Source organism: Pristiophorus japonicus, chromosome 23, assembly GCF_044704955.1.
Source record: "Pristiophorus japonicus isolate sPriJap1 chromosome 23, sPriJap1.hap1, whole genome shotgun sequence".
In the NCBI taxonomy this organism is placed as follows: domain Eukaryota; kingdom Metazoa; phylum Chordata; class Chondrichthyes; family Pristiophoridae; genus Pristiophorus; species Pristiophorus japonicus.
Window position 1 is genome coordinate 28,075,627 of NC_091999.1, and position 7,876 is coordinate 28,083,502.

At 44.3% G+C, this 7,876-nt stretch overlaps 1 non-coding gene across 1 annotated transcript; it reads left to right on the forward strand.

The window, feature by feature from the left end:
- Positions 1 to 3,842: 3,842 nt before the first annotated feature.
- trnal-uaa (transfer RNA leucine (anticodon UAA)) lies at positions 3,843 to 3,925 on the forward strand. The gene has a single exon. It is a non-coding gene; the product is annotated as a tRNA-Leu (tRNA).
- The last annotated feature ends 3,951 nt before the right edge of the window (positions 3,926 to 7,876 follow it).

The following is a 7,876-nucleotide window of genomic DNA, read 5'->3' on the forward strand; positions in this document are numbered from 1 at the left end:
GAATGCCTTCTGTTGAATCTGTAACTCTGTCACACTCTCAACTGACAAAGAAATGGGATTGTGAAATGTATCTGTGCCTCTCACTCTCTGTCTTTAGAGAGACCTGTATACCTTTATGTGTTTGAGTCTCTGTCACTCTCTGACTCACTCTGTCTGAGAACCGACAAGCTGAATTCAGGGAGCTCAGAGTTAAATTAAAAAGTCGGACCTCAGAGGTCGCAAACTCAGCATTGCTACCAGTGCCACCTGTGAGTCGGAGCAGGAATTGCAGGATAGCTCAAATGAATACATGGCTTGAAATGTGGTGCAGATGGGAGGGATTCAAGATCCTGGAACTTTGGAACCGGTTCTGGGGGAGGTGGGACCAGAACTAAACCGGAAGGTCTGCACTTGGGCAGGACCAGAACCAACGTCCAAGGGGAAGTGTTTGCAAGTGTTGTTGGGGAGGGTTTAAATTAATGTGGCAGGGCGACAGGAGACAGAGGGAAGTAGAATGGGCGCAGAAGTGAAAGAATAAAAGTAAAGGTGGAGGGCAGAGAAACCCACGGCAAAAATCAAACAGGGCCACTTTACAGCCAAATTCTAAAGGATCAAAATGTGTTAAAATAACAAGCCTGAAGGCTCTGTGCTTCATTGCGAGAAGTATTCGTAATGAGGTGGACGAATTAACTGCACAAGCAGCAATTACTGAATATGATATAATTGGCATGACGGAGACATAGCTCCAGGGTGACCAAGGCTGGGAATTCAACATTCAGGAAGCATAGACAGAAATGTCAAGGTGGTGGTGTAGCGTTGCTGGTTAAAGAGGAAATTAAAGCAATAGTCAGGAACATCATTAGCTTGGATGATGGGAAACATGTGTGGGTGGAGCTGCGGAATACCAAAGGGAAGAAAACGCTAGAGGAGTTGTGTACAGATCAGCAAACAGTAGTAGTGAGGTTGGGGACAGCATCTAACAAGAAATAAGGGATGCGTGCCATAAAGATACAGCAGTTATCAAGGGTGACCTTACTCTACATGTAGATTGGGCGAAACAAACAAGAAGCAATACGGTGGAGGAGGATTTCCTCGAGCGTACTGGGGATGGTTTTCTCGACCAATATGTCGAGGGACCATCTAGAGGGCTGGCCATCCTCGACTGGGGGATGTGTAATGAGAAAGGACTAATTAGCAATCTTGTTGTGCGAGGCCCCTTGGCGAAGAGTGACCATAATAAGGAAGGATTCTTCATTAAGGTGGCGAGTGACACAGTTAATTAAGAGACTTGGGTCCTGAACTTAAGGAATGGTAACTTCGATGGTATGAGACGCGAATTTGCGAGAATAGACTGGCGAATGGTACTTCAAGGGTTGACGGTGGATAGGCAATGACAAACATTTAAAGATCACATGGATGAACTTCAACAATTGTATTTCCCTGTCTGGAGTAAAAATAAAACGGGGAAGGTGGCTCAATCGTAGCTAACAAGGGAAATTACGGATAGTGTTAAATCCAAGGACGAAGCAAATAAATTGGCCAGAAAAAGCTGCAACCTGAGGACTTGGAGAAACTTGGAATTCAGCAGAAGAGGACAAAAGGTTTAATTAGGAGGGGGGAAATAGAGTATGAGAGGAAGCTTGCTGGGAACATAATAAAGTTCTATAAATATATGAAGACAAAAAGATTAGAGCAGACAAACGCAGGTCACTTGCAGTCAGATTCAGGCGAATTTATAATGGGGAACAAAGAAATGGTAGATCAGTTGAATAATTACTTTGGTTCTGTCTTCACGAAGGAAGACACGCATAACCTTCCAGAAATATTGGGCACCGCGGATCTAGCGAGAAGGAGGAACTGAAGGAAATCTTTATTAGTCAGGTAATTGTGTTGGGGTAATTAATGGGATTGAAGGCTGATAAATCCCCGGGCCCTGATAGTCTGCATTGGAAAGTACTTAAGGAAGTGGCCCCAGAAATAGCGGATGCATTGGTGATCATTTTCCAACAGTCTATCGACTCTAGATCAGTTCGTATGGACTAGAGGGTAGCTAATGTAACATCACATTAGGGTGATAGAAAACGGATAATTATAGACCGGTTAGCCTGACATCAGTAGTGGGGAATATGTAGGAATCAATTATTAAAGATGAAATAGCAGTGCATTTGGAAAGCAGTGACAGCAAGAGGAGATTGCCTCTTCCAATTTTTTAACAAACGGTGACTTTTTCACGATTCTGCGGCCGTCTGCTGCACAGAGATGGATGACTGAGTTTTATCTGAGTAACATTTAACAATACAGCGAACCAGTAGTCGTGGCCCAGTGGTTAAGGCAATGGACTAAAAATGCATTCGGGTTTCTCTGCGTAGATTTGAATCCTACCGACGACGTTTCTCAGCATATTTCATTCTGTTTGACAATTTAACCAGGTCCCTGCAAAACTGATTCTGAGATAGATGGAACAACGTCCCACACCTTTCAACACAGCCGCTGTTTTCTTTCTTTAATTAATGTGCAATATTCACGATACATACGGATAGAAAAAAGCAAAAGCCAGCCAAAGTAGCAACAGTGACCCTGCCTGTCTATCCATCTATTTGTCTAAAGCACTCTGTGTATATCTTGATCTGGGTGTCAAGGTGCATCAGTCATTGATTGTTGGCAGGCTTGTGCACCAGGCGGTGAAGAAGACAAATGGCATGTTCGCCGTCAGAACAAGGGGATTTCACTGTAGGAGCAGGGAGGTCTTACTGCAATTTCACAGGGTCTTGGTGAGGCCACACCTGGAATATTGTGTTCAGTTTTGATCTCCAAATCTGAGGAAGGACGTCCTTGCTACTGAGGGAGTACAGCGAAGGTTCACCAGCTTAATTCCCGGGATGGCAGGACTGACATATGAGGAGAGACTGGATCAACTGAGCTGGTATCCACTGGAGTTCAGAAGAATGAGAGGCGCTCTCATAGAAATATATAAAATTCTGACGAGATTGGACAGCTGAGAGGCAGGTAGAATGTTCCCATTGCTGGGGAGCTGGAGAACCAAGGGTCACAGTCAAAGAATAAGGGGTAAGGCATTTAGGACCGAGATGAGGAGAAACTTCTTCTCTCAGAGAGTGGTTAACTGTGGCATTCTCTACCGCAGAAAATTGTTGAGACCAGTTAGTTAGATATATTCAAAAGGGTGTTAGATATGGCCCTTACGGCTAAAGGGATATGGAGAGAAAGCAGGAAAGGGTTACTGAGGTTGAATGATCAGCCATGATCTTATTGAATGGTGGTGCAGGCTCGAAGGGCCGAATGGCCTACTCCTGCACCTAATTTCTATGTTTCTATGTTGATGCTTGCATATTTTTAGTTATTGTGTGTGTGTATGTCTGTGTATATGTATCTGTATGGATGTCTCTGTGTATGTGCAACTGTCTATGGAAATCATCACCATGAATTTGTTATGTCCTGAAAATTTTAAAAAACGTGGGGAAAATAATACGGTTGTGATCTTTGGTATCAGCTTTGTTTCAGTGGCTCCATTCTCGACTGAATCAGGATGTGGTGTGTTTCAGCCTCACTCCTGAGACTTGAGCACATCATCTTGGCTGACACTCAAGTGCAGTACTTGGGAAATTTTGCATTGTTGAAACTGTTGACTTTCGGATGAAATGTTAAATTGAAGCTCCGTCTGCACCCTCGGGTGGATGTGAAAGTTCCCAGAGCTTTACTCGAAAAAGAATAGGAGAGTTGCGCCCGTGTCAATATGATGAAAAATGTTCGAAAATGCTCCCTGAAACCCGATGTGTATGTGTGTTTCTGTGGGGGTGGAGTTGAAGCCCAGATTCTCAGAGAGACAGAGTCCAAGTGTCGACAGGACCAGGATGGCCGAGTGGTTAAGGCGTTGGGCTTAAGATCCAATGGGTTTATACCCGCGTGGGTTCGATCCCCACGCCTGGTAATTCCTTAATTAAACAGAGATGATTCCAATCCTGTTCAGTGAACCCCGATTTTCACCTGTTGCATTTGCATTTTTCTGCAACTCGGTAACACTCTGAACAGATAATGAAATAAAAATGTGAAATGTTTGTGTCGCTCAGTCTCTGCCTCACTCTCTCTTTGGAGAGCTGTGTATGTGTTTGAGTCTCACTCTGTCTGTCACTATTTCTCTGTTTGTCTTTGTCTCTCAATCTGTTTCTTTCACACAGTGTCCAGTTCTATTCCAATGGGATTCTCTCAGACTCTCTGTCTGACTAGCTCTCTCTTTCCGATCATCTCTGTCTGTCCATAGAAACATAGAAACATAGAAAATAGGTGCAGGAGCAGGCCATTCAGCTCTTCTAGCCTGCACCGCCATTCAATGAGTTCATGGCTGAACATGAAACTTCAGTACCCCCTTCCTGCTTTCTCGCCACAACCCTTGATCCCCCGAGTAGTAAGGACTTCATCTAACTCCCTTTTGAATATATTTAGTGAATTGGCCTCAACTACTTTCTGTGGTAGAGAATTCCACAGGTTCACCACACTCTGGGTGAAGAAGTTTCTCCTCATCTCGGTCCTAAATGGCTTACCCCTTATCCTCAGACTGTGACCCCTGGTTCTGGACTTCCCCAACATTGGGAACATTCTTTCTGCATCTAACCTGTCTAAACCCGTCAGAATTTTAAACGTTTCTATGAGGTCCCCTCTCATTCTTCTGAACTCCAGTGAATACAAGCCCAGTTGATCCAATCTTTCTTGATAGGTCAGTCCCGCCATCCCGGGAATCAGTCTGGTGAACCTTCGCTGCACTCCCTCAATAGCAAGAATGTCCTTCCTGAAGATAGGAGACCAAAACTGTACACAATACTCCAGGTGTGGCCTCACCAAGGCCCTGTACAACTGTAGCAACACCTCCCTGCCCCTGTAATCAAATCCCCTCGCTATGAAGGCCAACATGCCATTTGCTTTCTTAACCGCCTGCTGTACCTGCATGCTAACCTTCAATGACTGATGTACCATGACACCCAGGTCTCGTTGCACCTTCCCTTATCCTAATCTGTCACCATTCAGATAATAGTCTGTCTCTCTGTTTTTAACACCAAAGTGGATAACCTCACATTTAACCACATTATACTTCATCTGCCATGCATTTGCCCACTCACCTAACCTATCCAAGTCAGTCTGCAGCCTAATAGCATCCTCCTCGCAGCTCACACTGCCACCCAACTTAGTATCATCCGCAAATTTGGAGATACTGCATTTAATCCCCTCGTCTAAATCATTAATGTACAATGTAAACAGCTGGGGCCCCAGTACAGAACCTTGCGGCACTCCACTAGTCACTGCCTGCCATTCTGAAAAGTACCCGTTTACTCCTACTCTTTGCTTCCTGTCTGACAACCAGTTCTCAATCCACGTCAGCACACTACCCCCAATCCCATGTGCTTTAACTTTGCACATTAATCTCTTGTGTGGGACCTTGTCGAAAGCCTTCTGAAAGTCCAAATATACCACATCAACTGGTTCTCCTTTGTCCACTTTACTGGAAACATCCTCATAAAATTCCAGAAGATTTGTCAAGCATGATTTCCCTTTCACAAATCCATGCTGACTTGGACCTATCATGTCACCATTTTCCAGATGCACTGCTATGACATCCTTAATAATTGATTCCATCATTTTACCCACTACTGAGGTCAGGCTGACCGGTCTATAATTCCCTGTTTTCTCTCTCCCTCCTTTTTTAAAAAGTGGGGTTACATTGGCTACCCTCCACTCCATAGGAACTGATCCAGAGTCAATGGAATGTTGGAAAATGACTGTCAATGCATCCGATATTTCCAAGGCCACCTCCTTAAGTACTCTAGGATGCAGACCATCAGGCCCTGGGGATTTATCGGCCTTCAATCCCATCAATTTCCCCAACACAATTTCCCGACTAATAAAGATTTCCCTCAGTTCCCCCTCCTTACTAGACCCTCTGACCCCTTTTATATCCGGAAGGTTGTTTGTATCCTCCTTAGTGAATACCGAACCAAAGTACTTGTTCAATTGGTCTGCCATTTCTTTGTTCCCCGTTATGACTTCCCCTGATTCTGACTGCAGGGGACCTACGTTTGTCTTCACCAACCTTTTTCTCTTTACATACCTATAGAAACTTTTGCAATCCGCCTTAATGTTCCCTGCAAGCTTCTTCTCGTACTCCATTTTCCCTGCCCTAATCAAACCCTTTGTCCTCCTCTGCTGAGTTGTAAATTTCTCCCAGTCCCCAGGTTCGCTGCTATTTCTGGCCAATTTGTATGCCACTTCCTTGGCTTTAATACTATCCCTGATTTCCCTAAATAGCCACGGTTGTGCCACCTTCCCCTTTTTATTTTTACGCCAGACAGGAATGTACAATTGTTGTACTTCATCCATGCGGTCTCTAAATGTCTGCCATTGCCCATCCACAGTCAACCCCCTAAGTATCATTCGCCAATCTATCCTAGCCAATTCACGCCTCATACCTTCAAAGTTACCCTTCTTTAAGTTCTGGACCATGGTCTCTGAATTAACTGTTTCATTCTCCATCCTAATGCAGAATTCCACCATATTATGGTCACTCTTCCCCAACGGGCCTCGCACAATGAGATTGCTAATTAATCCTCTCTCATTACACAACACCCAGTCTAAGATGGCCTCCCCCCTAGTTGGTTCCTCAACATATTGGTCTAGAAAACCATCCCTTATGCACTCCAGGAAGTCCTCCTCCACCGTATTGCTTCCAGTTTGGCTAGCCCATGCCTTTGCCTGTCTCGGTTAGTCCCTGTCTCTAACCTGATGAGTATTTCCATCATTTTATGTTTTTGTCTCTATGTCTCTCTCTCTCTATTTGCCTTTCTCTCTATCTATCTCCCTCTTTGTCTCTCTCTTTGTCCCTGTCTTTCTCTCACTCTTTCCCTCTCTCTCTCACTTTATAGATCACACACACACATCTCTGTATATGTATGTGTTTGAGTCTTTGTCTCACTCAGTCTGACCCTTCCTCTCTGTCTAAAACTTTCTGTCTCTCTCTGTCTCTATCTCGCTGTCTTTCTCTCCCTGTATCCCTGTTTGTCTCTATTGCTCCATGTGTCTGTCTCTTTCTCGCGGTGTCTAGTTGTGTTCCAATGGGATTCTCTCAGTCTCTCTGTCTGACTGTCTCACTATTTCCCATCATCTCTGTCTGTCAATGTCTCTGCTCGTCTATCTCTCTTTGCCTGTCGCTGGTAGTTCCTGTCTCTAACCTGCTGAGAATGTCCAACATTTTCTGTTTATATCTTTGTCTTTCTCTCTATCTGTCGCTCTCTCTCTATCTGTCTCTCTCCTTGTCACTGTATTTATCATTGTCTTTCTCTCACTCTTTCCCTCTCTCTCTTTATAGATCACACACACACATCTCTGTATATGTATGTGTTTGAGAATATTTTTCTCACTCAGTCTGCCTCTCCTTTTCAGTCTCACACTTGCTGTCCCTCGTTGTCTCCATCTCGCTGCCGGTCTCTCCCTGTTTGTTGGTTTGTCTCTGTCTCTCAATGTGTCTGTCGACTTCTCATGGTGTCCAGTTCTGTTCACAGCTCGAATATCGCTTTGACAGAACAGTTCTTCGTCATTTCCTCGTTAATATAGTGGTGTGTATCCCTGCCTGTCACGCGGGCGACTGGGGTTCAATTCCCTGATGGAGGGCAGTTTTTTCAAAATGTAGAATTTTACTAAAGTTTCTTGGAAAAGATTCATATTAAAAAGTTCCAGAGCAATATCGAACAGGAAAAATACAGGTCGAGGTGATTGCCTCTTCCAGATATTTAGCAAATGGAGAATTTTTCAGGATTCTTTGACCGTCTGCTTCACAGAGATGGATGACTGAGTTTTTTTTCTCAGTCGCGTTTAAGGGTGCACCGATTCAGCAGTC